Consider the following 14,293-nt stretch of genomic DNA (forward strand, 5'->3'; position numbering starts at 1 on the left):
AAGAAGAATGATTAAGTGAGACTTAATTTAACTAGAGTGCTGGCTGAATGCCAAATTTAAGACAAACGTGAATAAAGTACCTTTAAAAGGAACAGTCCTTGATCAATAAGTTCACCTCTAGGAATCTATGAGTATATTTGCAAATCCAATGACTTTCCTGATCTATTTTGGGCAAAGGTAAACTTCAATTCACTCTAAGTTGAAAATTTACTAATTTGAATATCCAAAGGTAAAACATAAACTGTGACCATGACTTGGAAATAACAGCTATTTTCCCCCCAAGATCAGGACTGCTTTAGTTCGGAAAATGTAATGAGAAAAGAACAGGGACTACGAGTTTGCTGGTGTTATTAGTTTCCTGTAGTCACTAACATAAATTGCCACACGTTTAATGACTTAAAACTACACAAATTTATTCTTTTATAGTCTTGAGGACTGAGTCCTATGGGGTTAAAATCAAACTATCTGCATAGCTGGTTCCTTCTGAAGGTTCCCAGGGGAACCCTACAGATGCCCTGCAGTAGGCTGACTGCCTACAGGCTGACTGTACTCCTTGGCTTGGGTCCTTTCCTCTACCTTCAAACTTCCTCAAATCTCTGCATCTGTCATTACATTGCTTTCTTCCTGATTCTGACTCTTCCTGGGTCTCTCTTGTACGGGACCTCACAATTACATTGGACCTATCCAGATAATCTAGAATGATCTCCCCTGTGTATATTCCTTTTTATATGTTTGATACAATGGAGTGGTCCTAGACTTGAGAAACTAGCTTTTCTAATCTTTGAAAAAAATGCATATGGCTATTTAGCACTACATTTTGAATTTTCACATATGTTTTATTTTGGGGCTTAATTTAAACTTTAACATTTGTTATATGTGAAAACCTGGAGAAAGAACATTTCAGATACAGAGAAGATCATGTTCAAAAACTCTGTGGCATTTATAAGTTTGACAGTTTTGAGGAAGATAAAAGAATTTGGGATGGCTAGAATTAGTGTTGCTAGATAAAATACAGGGCACTCAGTTGAAACTGATTTTAAAATGAAAAGATAAATACCTCTCTCTCTCTCTCTCTCTCTCTCTCTCTCTCTCTCTGTCTTTTCCCTAGAACTATATCCCAACTAATAATGTATGGCACATGCTTATACTTAGAAAAGAGGTTTTTTTTTTAATCTAAAATTTAAATTTAACTTCATGTTTTCTTTCTTTCTTCAGTGTTTTTTGTTTTGTTTTGTTTAGTTAAATCTGGCAACCCTGGACTAGCTCACAAGAAATTAAGGTGTTTGTACTTGATGAATTTAGAGAAGTCAGAGTTGTATCATGTAGCGACTGTGAGGCCAACTTAAAATGTTTGCATATTTTCTACATGCAGTGCAAAGTCTTTGGAGTGTTTTAAGCATTTGAATGATTTATATAATCTTATTTTTATTCCCAGATAATTACTCTGGTGTCATTATGGAAGACAGATCATGAGAGGGCATGCGTGAAAGCAAGGAGGTAGTATGAATAGCTGTTAGACCATTCTTGGTGAGAGATAATGGTAACTTGAATTTGGGACATAATGAAAGTAGAGGAAAGTGTCATTCACTTGGGGTACATGTGCTTCAACTCAGTTGGGAGCATAGTCATTGTGGATGGAAAGATAACTTAATGAGGTATAGATAGATTGGATAGATTGGAAAAAGCTTCCCAAACCTCCAACCCAAGTATGTTATGTGGTAGACAGGAACTTCTATTAAAAGTGGCCCTGGGGAAGTGATTAAATTTCTCTCTAATAAGGAATAACAATATGAAAGAAATAAACTTTCTGTGTCTGTATCATTTCTTGATGTATAAAGGAATTACAAGATTGTTAACATGCTTCTTCAGAAAGTTCTGTTTTTCCACCTATTATAAAGGTGACTGAATATTCATTGTATTTTACTAGTTCATAAACAGATCTCTAGAAATCAACTATTTAAACTTTAGCACCTTTTTAGAATAGAAATTCAATGTTTGCCTCCTTTTTATTAGACTTTCTTTCATTAAATAGATTTTATCAGCAAATGCTATCACTCATTGTATTCTTTCTCCACTTAGTTTTCCCTCTACATTAGTTGAACGTAAAGCTGTACATGTGAATTTAACAAAACTTAATGTTCAGTAAATAATTACATTTAATAAATAGAATAATGTATTATTGACTATGATAAATTTTGAAAAAAAATCATTAGTAGGACACAAACTGAACATACAAGGTAGTTACATTGCCACTCTATGAAAGAGTATGAATTATTTTTAAAAATCATATATATTATTCACTATATAATTAATGTCATTTTGAAAAAGAGGCACAAAAATCAGGTAATGGGATAATTTGGCATATGCCACAAAACAAATGAAGAATTAAAAAAACCATAATATTTAGGATATTTGTCTTTTCCCTCAAAATTTTAATTCAAAATTTTGCCTTTATTTCCTCAAGGAATTGAGGTTACCTAGAACTAGTAAATACATTAATATGTTGTTTGTTATTAAATAATTATTTAACAAAAACATATATTTCAAATATATGGAATTATTTCATTTGGGAGTGATTTTCAATGGGACTTACCTGGTTAACATGAGTATGTTTAAAGCCCATGATTGTTTTCCAGAATTGTGACATTTTAAACTACTCCCAGCAATGTGTCAAGGTATCTATTCCATTGGCATTATCTTTTTTCAATTAAACCATGTTACCAGAAAATATTTGTGGATTCAACAATAAAGTAATAGATCAGTAGTTTTTTGTAATGCATCCCTTTGAGAATATCTGAAATATTTCTGAGAATGATAATTCCTGATGTTTAATTAGATATTTACTTAAAAATGCATTCTTGTCCTTAGTTGTCCTCAGTCTATAATATTGTGAGGAGAAATCTTATTATCATCACTTATGAATTCTATGAGTTCTTAATTTAGAAAATTACATATATTCTACATAAAACATTATCATATAGCATTTGTTGAGAATATTTTATTGAGTTTCCTATTTGTCCTTCAATAAACTTTTAAACTGTTTGTTTTTTTAAGTTTTGAGAGCAAGGGAGAGAGCAAGCATGCACACATGTACGCAAGTAGGGGAGGGGCAGAGTGAGAGGGGGAGAGAAAGAAAATCCCAAACTGATTCCATGCTGTCATTGCAGAGCCTGGTGGGGGTCTAACTCAGGAACCAAAAGATCATGACTTGAGCGGAAGTTGAAGGCTTAACTGACTGAGCCACCCATGTGCTTCTGTCCTTCAATTTTGTTTTGAACAAAAATACTTTTGGTTGGCTTGTCTTGACCTATACATTTCTATTGTTTGTGGTCAAATTGTTTGGTCTTCTTTTCATCAAAGCACCCATAATTTATGGTTTAAAAATATTTTTCTAATTGAAAATTACATTAAAAAAAACCTTTCCTAATGACTTGATTTTTAATATTAACTCACAATTCATAAGACTTTTGAGATTCACATGTCCTTTTACATAAAACATTTATATGTAATTTTATCTTTAAATAACTTATATAACCACATATGCTCTGTTCAGACTAATATTGAAACTATATTTTATTGCTAATAATGGGGTTTTGTTACAGTTATTTTAATATAAAGAACAGATTAAAAATACATCAGGTTCCCTTATATAATGCTTGCTTGCTTACATCTCATTAATGTCACCTCTTCAATTAACAGATTATTATTTTTTTAATGTTTATTTCTGAGACAGAGAGAGACAGAGCATGAGTGGGGGAGGGGCAGAGAGAGAGGGAGACACAGAATCCGAAGCAGGCTCCAGGCTCTGAGCTGTCAGCACATAGCCCGATGTGGGGCTTGAACTCACAAACCGTGAGATCATGACCTGAGCCAAAGTTGGTTGCTCAACCGACTGAGCCACCCAGGCGCCCCAATTAACAGATTATTAAAATCTGTTGTCCAAAATTTAGAGAAAGTGTAGCACCCTAATTTTTTGTTTTGTTTTGTATGTAATGTAACACAGAATTTTCCTGGGATTTAATCTAATCGTTCAGCTAAGAAAGGTTTGTGCTGCCACATACATCAAATTTCCTTTGGGTCTTCATGAAGTTTTAACTGTCTCTGTGACAAAAAGTCTGCTTTCTTTCTTATCTGATCCTGTTTTTACATCTGTCAGTTACATCAAGTGTCCAAATTAGTTTTGCTTGAAACTATGGTCTGTACAATGTTTGATGCATTTGCTGAGAATCTACTTTATGTCCTCTTCAGACTGTATCTAAGTCTCCACAACAGGGTAAGTCTAATTATTCTTACTTTACAGATAACAAAACTGAGACTTAGAAAGATTGAGAAATTTAGCTAATAAATACTAGTACTTGAATCTCTATTCATACCTCTATGGCATATAAATTTGACTCCCTGCTCACTAGATCCTGTGGATTTCATTATATCAAGTGCAGTTAGTATAAAAAGAGCCATCAAACTGCTATCAAAACTATCAGCTATAGAATAAATTGCTTTCCATGCTTACCAAACGTTAAGATTTTCAAATGTCCTAACATTATGATTTGAAAATGTTCCTTCAGCCTCCTTAGATTTATTTATAATAAATCATATTATTATAAAAGAATTTCCCTATGTTAAAGATTCTACTGACGTTATCGAGTGTTGATTTAGCCTTCTGAGATTTGTTAATGACATATCAACCAACAATTCCCACATGCCCAGCAATACTATCAATAAACAGAATGATTTATTAAGAACTAAGAATTCAACAGAAAATAAAGATCAATGCTGTCTCTTTATGGAATCAACATTTATTTTATGTTATTGGTTAAAATAGAGTACTAAGACATGCCAATCGATTTGGATACATATTACTTAAGTCTACTCTATGTAATTAATATCATTGATTTCTTGAGCATAAAATATATTGCTCAAATAAAAGTGTGCCTTTTTAAGGAAATATCAAAAGTGCAGATAAAAAATAAGGAGACTTTAAAAGTCTACTGATAACAGATAGGCATGTAGAGTTAATGGACTGTGGTCCCTATAATCCATCAGTTGTCAAATTGTTGCTATCTAGTGATAAAATCAATGCAAGTGCTTTCAAATACACAGCGCTGCTTCATTGAGAACTCTAACCTCAATATGTCATCACACAGGTATTTAAACATCAGGAATGATGTAGAAAAGCTTCAAATGGTTTTGAACTTGTAAAGCCTGACAAAAGGTTTATATATTTTACAGATTTGTTTTCTTCTAGCTCAGTACACAATTTCAGAATATATCAATCCATCAACCATTCTTCTTCAAACGGTTGTGAATAAATTGTAGCCAGGAATTTTACTACATCTTACATTGACTAGTTAAATGAATGCCCTGACTTATAAGAAGATAGGGAAAATGTATAACTCCTAGAGTATAGAGATAAGCTTCCTATCCAGTATCTATTGTTAAGATATATGATTTTGCGTTTTAAAATTAAAGTCATCTTAAAACATTTCCCTTTAAATAATGTGATTTTCTGCATCAACACTCCCCAAAAGCAGTGATCTAAAAGTTATAGATGGGCTTAGAATGAATTTAAATTGAAATTCGATTTATATAGTGTGGAGAAATTTTAGTTCTAAAATAATCTATTTTGGTCCAGTGTGCTAGAAATAAGGATTTGTTGTATAAACCTCACACATGATTTTTAGTATAGCAAATCTAACTGCTTTTGGAGAAATTGTTGGTCCTCTCATCATTAAAATGGAAGGAGATTGATTTATTTCCATTCCCCTGGGGTTAAGATATTATTCCATCAGGATTCATGGCTAGAACTAGAGAATTCTTTTGTAAAGTTAATTAAAAGTTGATTCAAAATCAAAGGAATGTAGATGCACAGAATATACTGAGTAACATAACCCATGATTAAGAAAATGGCATCAGTTATTTTTCAGAATTTTGTAATTTTTTATGTACTTTCACATGTTCTGTTAATCATCTCAGCAATATTAATGTATGCATAATTGGTGAGTTTGGGAGCACTATAAAAAGCTATACTTGGCAAATTCAGTCAGTTTCCCTATTTACACAACTTAGTCTCTTGAACACATTTTATTTAATTCTTACAATTAAATAAACTGAATGAACATATAGTATAATTGCTATTTCATAGGGAAAACAGGACTGAGTAGAACATTCCTTGGGCCAAATGAACACAACTAGATACTAAGCAAAAGGATTACACAGAGACCAATCTTGATTCTAAGTACTGTTTTAATTATTTTTTTTTATTTCATTGTCTACTAAGAAAATGCTAACTAGAAATTTCTGACTCAGAAGATACTTTGTGTCTATATGCGTAATAAACAATACAGGTAGAATCATCTGCCCTTGAAGGCATATCACTATATGCATGTACATAAGTTCCTGTAAGATGATGTAATTGGGTTGATGACTAGACAAGATGCTCACTTTAGACTATTGAAATTTGTAGAAGTATTCAGAAAGTAGAGTCAGGATTTAAAAAAAGAAAAATTTTTAAAAAATGGTAATACACATTTTAGAAGTATCTTCAAAAGCTTTATGTTTAGAACATATTTATTATAAAAATAAGAGATGTCAGACTGCTTTTTAATTAATTTATTTACTTTTAAGTTTTTAGTTAAATTCCAGTTAGTTAACATACAGGATAATGTTAATTTCAGGTGTATAATGTAGTGATTCAACACTTTCATCGGCCAATGGACATTTGGGCTCTTTCCATCATTTGGCTATTGTAAATAATGCTGCTATAAACATCGGGTTGCATGTATCCCTTTGAATTACTATTTTTGTATCCTTTGGGTAAATATCTAGTGGTGCAATTGCTGGTTCAAAGAGTAGTTCTAATTTAACTTTTTGAGGAATCTCTGTACTGTTTTCCAGAGTGGCTGTGCCAGTTTGAATTCCCAACAATAGTGCAAGAGTGTTTCCCTTTCTCTGCATCCTTGCCAACACCTGTTGTTTCTTGTTTTGTTGATTTTAACCATTCTGACAGGTGTGAAGTGATATTTTACTGTAGTTTTGATTTGTATTTCCCTGATGATGAGTGATGTTGAGCATCTTTACATGTATCTGTTAGCCATCTGTGTGTCTTCTTTGGACAAATATCTATGTCTTCTGCCAATTTTTTAATTGGATTATTTATTTTTTTGGTATTGAGTTTAATATGTTCTTTATGTATTTTGGATATTACCCCTTTATCTTATATGTCATTTGCAAATATTTTCTCCCATTCTGTAGGTTGACTTTTAGGTTTGTGGATTATTTCCTTCACTGTGCAGAAACTTTTTATTTTGATAAAGCCCCAATAGTTTATTTTTTCTTTTGTTTCCCTTACCTCAGGAGATGTGTCTAGTAAGTTGGTATGGCCTATGTCAAAGAGGTTACTGCCTGTGTTCTCCTCTATGATTTTTATGGTTTCAGTTCTCAGATTTAGGTCTTAATCCATATTGAATTTATTTTTGGGTTTGGTGTAAAAACATGGTTCAGTTTTATGCTTTAACATGTTGCTGTCCAGTTTTCCCAACACCATTGGTTGAAGAAACTCTCTTTTTCGTTGGATAATCTTTACTGCTTTATCAAAGATTAATTGACCACATAATTGTAGGTTCATTTCTGGGTTTTCTATTCTGTTCTAGTGATCTATGTCTCTGTTTTTGTGCCAGTACCATGCTGTCTTTTTCTTTTTTTTTTCTTTTTTTTAAATTTTAAACAGAGAGCAAGAGAGAGCGAATTAGTGGGGGAGAGAGGCAAGGGAGAGAGAAAGCGAATCTCAAGCAGGTTTCATGCTCAGTACAGAGCCCCATGCGGGGCTCAATCCCACAACCCTTGCATCATGACCTGAGCCATAATCAAGAGTCAGACAATCCGACTGAGCCACCCAGGTGCCCCAGTACCATACTGTCTTGTTCACAACAGGTTTGTAATACAACTTGAAGTCCAGAATTGTGATGCCTCCAGCTTGGATTTTCCATTTCAAGATTGCTTTGGCTATTTGGAGTCTTTTGTGGCTCCATATGTATTTTGGGATTGTTTCTTCTAGCTCTGTGAAAAATGCTGTTGATGTTTTGATAATGATTACATTGAATGTGTAGATTGCTTTGGGTAGTATAGACATTTTAACAATATCTTTTATTGTCACCCATGAGCATGGAATATTTTTTCCATTTCTTTACATCATCTTCAATTTCTTTCATCTGTCTTTTTTAATTTTCAGAGAGAGATCTTTCACCTCTTTGGTTAGGTTTGTTCTTAGGTATCTCTCTCTGTCTCTCTCTCTCTCATTTTAAAGTAAGTTTTGCTCCCAGCATGGAGCCCAGTGATGCAGGGCTTGAACTCACAACCCTGAGATCAAGAGCTTGGCTGAGATCAAGAGTCAGACACTTAACCAACCGAGCCCCCAAAGCCCCTGTTGTTTTTGATGCAATTGTAAATGGGATTGATTAATTTCTTGTTATGCTGCTTCATTATTAGTATATAGAATGCAATAGATTTCTGTATGTTGATTTTGTATCCTGTGGATTTACTGAATTTGTGTATCACTTATAGCAAACTTTTGTTGGAGTCCTTTGGGTTTTCATGTCATTTTCTTTTCTCTTTTTTCTTTCTTTTTTTTTGCATTTTATTTTATTTTATTTTAATACGAAATTTATTGGCAAATTAGTTTCCATACAACACCCAGTGCTCCTCCCAACAGGTGCCCTCCTCAATGCCCATCACCCACTTTCCCCTCCCTCCCACCCCCCATCAACCCTCAGTTTATTCTCAGTTTTTAAGAGTCTCTTATGGTTTGCCTCCTTCCCTCTCTGTAACTTTTTTCCCCCCTTCCGCTCACCCATGGTCTTCTGTTAAGTTTCTCAGTGAAACTTAGTGAAGAGTGAAACATAGAGTGAAAACATATGGTATCTTTCTCTGTATGACTTATTTCACTTAGCATAACACTCTCCAGTTCCATCCACATTGCTGTAGAAGGCCATATTTCATTCTTTCTCATTGCCAAGTAGTATTTCATTGTATATCAACCACAACTTCTTTATCCTTTCATCAGTTGATGGACATTTAGGCTCTTTCCATAATTTGGCTATTGTTGAAAGTGCTGCTGTAAACATTGGGGTACAAGTGCCCCTATGCATCAGCACTCCTGTATCCTTTGGGTAAATCCCTAGCAGTGCTGGGTCATAGGGTCAGGAAGAGGACAAGGATGTCCACTCTAACCTCTGTTATTTAACACAGTACTGGAAATTTCTAGCCACAGCAATTAGACAACAAAAAGAAATAAACATTGGGGTACATTGCTGCTATAAACATTGGGGTACAAGTGCCCCTATGCATCAGCACTCCTGTATCCTTTGGGTAAATCCCTAGCAGTGCTGGGTCATAGGGTCGGGAAGAGGACAAGGATGTCCACTCTAACCACTGTTATTTAACACAGTACTGGAAATTTCTAGCCACAGCAATTAGACAACAAAAAGAAATAAAAGCATCCAAATTGGCATGGAAGAAATTAAACTTTAACTATTTGAAAATGACAGGCCAACTAATCTTTGTCTTTTTTTGACAGCCATCAGACTTTGTTGTCTGATTGTTGTGGCTAGAAATTTCCAGTACTGTGTTAAATAACAGTGGTTAGAGTGGACATCCTTGTCCTCTTCCTAAAAAACTCTTCAGTTTTTCCCCATTGAGGACGATATTAGCTGTGGGTTTTTCGTATATGGACTTTATTATGTTGATATATGTTCCCTCTAAAAAAATGAAGCCGAAAGCCAGTAGAAGTAAGGAAATAATAAAGATTTGAGCATAAATAAATGATACAGAAACTAAAACAACAACAACAAAAAACAATAGAACAAATAAGTGAAACCAGGAGCTTGTTCTTTGAAATAAAATTGGTAGACCTCTAGCCAGACTTACCAAAAAGAAAAGACAAAGGACCCAAATCAGTAGAATCAGAAATGAGAGAAGAGAAATAACAATACCACAGATGCAAACAATAATAATAATATTTTGAAAAACTATATGCCAACAAAAAGGACAACCTAGTGTAAATGGATAAATTCCTAGAAACATATAAAGAACCAAAACTGAAACAGGAATAAATAGAAAACTTGAAAAGACTAATAATCAGCAAAGAAATTGAATCAGTAATCAAAAAAACTCCCAACAAGCAGAAGTCCGGGGCCAGATGGCTTCACAGGTGAATTCTACTAAACATTTAAAGAAGAGTTAATACCTATTCTTCTCAAACTATTCCAAAAAAATAAAAAAGAAAGGAAAACCTCCAGTTTATTCTATGAGATCAGCATTATGCCAATACCAAAACCAGGTAACGACTCCACTATGAGAGAGAACTACAGGTCAATATCACTGATAAACATGGATGCAAAAATACTCAATAAAATAATAGCAAACTGAATCCAACAATACATTAAAAGAATTATTCACCATGATCAAGAGGGATTTATTCTTTGGTTGCAAAGATGGGTCATTATTCACAAATCAATCAACCTGGTACACCAAATTAATAAAAGATGAGAACCATATGATCATTTTAATAGAGGCAGAAAAAGCATTTAACAAACTATAACATCCATTTTATAACATTCATGATAAAAACCCTCAACAAATACTCTTTTGGATGTTAAAAGGAAAATAATTTTGAATCTGTGAATCTCACTTTATTTTCACAGAACACTAATTATATTAAGATCACCTTCTCAGTGGTACTAGCATAATAACACTGTAAAGATATTGGAGAAAATATAACAAACTGAGAATTTTTTAGATGACATCTAATATACAAAGTCATTTCATACATATATAGAATAAAAACATAGGAAATAAAAATATATGTTTTCAGTATTTAGAAAGTTTATAATACTTTTTATCTTTATATGATGTATTTGTCTTTAAAAAGTTTATTGTTTCGGGGCGCCTGGGTGGCGCAGTCGGTTAAGCGTCCGACTTCAGCCAGGTCACGATCTCGCGGTCCGGGAGTTCGAGCCCCGCGTCGGGCTCTGGGCTGATGGCTCAGAGCCTGGAGCCTGTTTCCGATTCTGTGTCTCCCTCTCTCTCTGCCCCTCCCCCGTTCATGCTCTGTCTCTCTCTGTCCCAAAAATAAATAAACGTTGAAAAAAAAAATTTTTTTTAAAAGTTTATTGTTTCTCTAAAATTCAAATTTATATCAGAAAACGTTTGACACATTTTATAACTACTTCAAAATGTTATCAAAACATTGTTCTGATTGTTACTGTACTACCTCTTCCAATGTAACTAAAAATACCACAGTAATTAGCATTCTTCCTATTTCAAAAGTTTAAATAAAATGCCATCATGTAAGTTTGCTTTGGAATAAAATCTGCAGGTAAAATTTTAATAAACATTTTTGGATAAGTTATCTTGATTTATTTAATTTCAGATTTAAATTCTTCTTTAGTTTTCTGGCAATAATTATAAATGTGAGTGATATTATATTTAAAACTCATAAATTTTACAGTGACTCTTAAGACATCACCCCAGGGGCACCTGGGTGTCTCAGTTGGTTGATTGTCTGGCTCTTGATTTCTGTTCAGGTCATGAATTCACGGTCGTGAGATGAGCCTATATCAGACTCCATGCTTGGTGAGGAGCCTGGTTAAGTTTTTCTCTCTCAGGGCCCCTGAGTGGCTCAGTTGGTTATGTGTCCGACTTTGGTTCAGGTCATGATCTCACAGCTCCTGAGTTCGAACCCCACATCAGGCTCTGTGCTGACAACTCAGAGCCTGGAGCCTGCTTCGGATTCTGTGTCTCCCTCCCTCTTTCTCTGTCCCTCCCCGATTCATGCTCTGTCTCTCAAAAATAAATAAAATGATAAAAAATTTTTTAAAAATTCTCTCTCTCTGCCGCTCTCCTGTGTTCCTGCTCGCTCTCTCTCTCTCTCTCTCTCTCTCTGTCTCTCTCCCTCTCTCTCTCTCACACACACAAAAAGCTGAAAAAAAAACCAAACAAACCAACTCTCTTAGATCCATCAGATGATCAAGGCCACAGGGCAAACCATTGCCCTGAGAAATTGGAAAGAAAGCCATCAGATGCAAAGCTTATAGTTTATCAGAAGCAGAAACAGCCACTTGAGTCAGTATTAGTAGTCATAAAGGACAGTTGACTAATTGCTAGAGGCTAGTGTTGACTATCTTGAGATATAAAAACTTCAGGAAAATCCGCCCCAAGGATCTCCTGCACTTTTGTAGTTTTCCCTCCAGGGGCCTTACCAGGTTCTCACCGTGAAGATCTGAGAAATATCCCTCCGCAACAGGGATAAGGGAAAGTATTATTTTTGAGTATGCTCAGAGAATTCTCTCTCTTTAATAAAGGCATGTCCATAATGGAAATTATTTTACCAGTGTGAAGTAAGGGAAATACCCATCCCCTGCCCTCCAGGCCCCAGCCTTCCTGTGTCACCCAAGGTGGGGGAAAAAAAATGAAAGAAAAGAAAAGAAAAGAAAGAAAAAGAAAGAAAGAAATAAAGAAAAAGAAAAAGAAAAAGAAAAAGAAAAAGGAAAAGAAAAAGAAAAAGGCTGAGTAGCACCTGTGAAGATCACAGTTCAGGGACATAGACACACCAGAAAATGACCCAATTTGATCTTACCACTAGAGAACATTTCTCTTGCCCCACATCTTACTGCCACATCAACAGGCTTCTATATGCTACCTGGGAATTGAGGCTGAAAAGAATTGTAAGACTCAGACCCTATTCAAAAAGGAGTCTCAAGGAAAATCCAAGACAACAGAGGAGACAAAAGCTGCAAAAGGAATTTTAGTTTCTGACATCTACAGCTAGAGTAGATTTAAACACAACATAAGTCCTAGCCAAGTAAACATAAAACTAAATACCAAGAGCCTTTAGTCTTTAAACATAAAACCAAACACCAAGATTTACCACCGTTCCTAAAGTTAATATGGTTGGTTTTCAAAATTCATCATAAGAATACAGCATATCATTAGGAGTTATGCCAAGTATGTGTGTGTGTGTGTGTGTGTGTGTGTGTGTGTGTGTATGTGTGTGTGTTTGTGTTTGTTATTTACACCAGTAAATTAATAAATTGCATTGTCTTGGCTGGCTGCAGAGGGCTACTCGACAGGCTCTCCAGCCAGCACCTTACACACTCCACTGGCTCCAAGGCCCTCAGTCTCTGCTCATCTCACTATAGGCCATGCCAACATGAGCAGCAAAGAAGGATCAGGAGGTTCAGGAAAGGGAAGCATAACAGTTCCCCACATAACCAGAGAAGAGAAGGGAAGGATGTTCATTCACCTGCACTTATGATATTGGCCTTCAAATCATTTCAGCAGAAACTTGATGCAAAACATGAGAAATAGGAGAGACTTGTGAAACTTTATGGACATATAACTGTTAAACATAGAAGGACAATTTTTCATCTCCATTGGCTTACAAGTTCTCCTGATATGGAAGAAATATTGACTGACTCGGAAATTAAATTGGATGGTATTAGACAAAAGGTGTTACAAGTAGCTCAAGAGCTCTCAGGAGAAGACATGCACCAATTCCATAGAGCCGTTACTATAGGACTGAGGGAATATGTGGACATTATCTCTTTTCAGCACCTCATTAGAACATGATCACTTACCAATATGGATGAAATTAAATAATTGATATTTACCACAGAATAATATGGAAAAGAAAATGAGACCCCCTCCTTTGATGCACAGGATAAGCAGTTTGGGACTTGGAAACTAAAAATCACCCCTGTTGATTACCTTCTGGGAGTGGCTCATTTAACTGGAGAGTTGATGCAGATGTGTATTAACAGATGGGGAAAGGGGGACATTGACACCCCTTTTGAGGTGAGCCAGTTTTTACAGGTTTATGATGGGTTTTTATTCACTGACAATATGGACCTTATGCAGTTTCTAAGAAGCTGTATACCTTGAGACAAAGTTTGGCCAAAGTGGATAATACTTGGTTATGCCTTTAAAGTCAGAGGTTCAGAAATTCCAGAACATATGCTGGCAGATGTCTTTTCAGTTAAAACAGAAATGATTGATCAAGATAAGGGCATTTCTTAGAATACCGTACTTCAGTTGTTATTGTCTTGAGAGATCAGTTTGTAAGACTATTATTTAGTATTTCACTTGAGTTTATTGTGGTTTTTATGTAGAAATGTTTTCAGTTGTACTTGTTTTAAAATGTATATAAGCAGTACATAAAATTATCAAAACAAATAATTTCTTATGTCTTGTAAAAGTTTGCATGCAAATGTTTGCACCTATGCCTATCTGAATTTTTGGT

The 14,293-nt window shown here is 34.7% G+C and overlaps 1 pseudogene; it reads left to right on the plus strand.

Annotated features, from left to right (window-relative positions):
* Positions 1-13,204: 13,204 nt before the first annotated feature.
* LOC124509900 (translin-associated protein X-like) lies at positions 13,205-14,070 on the plus strand (annotated as a pseudogene).
* Positions 14,071-14,293: the final 223 nt, after the last annotated feature.

The sequence above is a fragment of the Lynx rufus genome, unplaced genomic scaffold (genome assembly GCF_022079265.1).
Source record: "Lynx rufus isolate CCGP_SWC_20201006 ecotype Redwood Valley unplaced genomic scaffold, mLynRuf1.p SCAF_15, whole genome shotgun sequence".
In the NCBI taxonomy this organism is placed as follows: Eukaryota; Metazoa; Chordata; class Mammalia; order Carnivora; family Felidae; genus Lynx; species Lynx rufus.